The following is a 737-nucleotide window of genomic DNA, read 5'->3' on the forward strand; positions in this document are numbered from 1 at the left end:
AATTTATAGAATAAGCATAAAAATTTATAGTTAACACAGATAGTGGGATAAAGGCTTGATGTTATTATTGTTGGTGGCCAGCCACCACTGAACTATTGTAAATTGCTTATGCTACTAGAGTTTGATCGAGCCCTTTGGGCTAACTAGGAGTTGATTTATTTGATTATGTTAATTACGAATGGATGTGTCTCTCACTATAGAAAATTCACTAAATACCAATGATATTTCCAGCAGTTAAACCTACGTTTGACTGCCACTACTAACCGCGCGAAAACATTTATCCAGTTTGACTCATAGAACCTACATTTACACCTATGTGAAATAAGTTGCCTATATTTCTGTAATACTTAAAAAATTCCTTTCTCCATGTTGGCCAAGATGCCAATACAATCACTTTCTTTAAGGGGAATCATATCATCTACTTTTTTTAAAGGGATAAGAGCATCACCTTTAAGTCGCCTATATTTCTTCTTTGCCAAGATGCCTATACAATCACTTTCTTTATGGGGAATCATATCATCTACTTTTTTTAAAGGGATAAGGCTCACCTTTAAGCCTTTTTCATGTAATGTTTAGCTAAGTATCGTAATTAAAAAGAAAGACAAAATAATAAAATTGAGGCTAAGGGTCTTTCTTTAAATAGCTTATATAAGCTTTTTTCTTTAAAATTTTTTACTTTAATGGCTGAACTATTTTGTAATTGGAGGTGAAAGGTTTTTCTTATGACCTTGTTTGGT

This window comes from Dendrobium catenatum, unplaced genomic scaffold, assembly GCF_001605985.2.
Source record: "Dendrobium catenatum unplaced genomic scaffold, ASM160598v2 fragScaff_scaffold_390, whole genome shotgun sequence".
NCBI lineage: Eukaryota > Viridiplantae > Streptophyta > Magnoliopsida > Asparagales > Orchidaceae > Dendrobium > Dendrobium catenatum.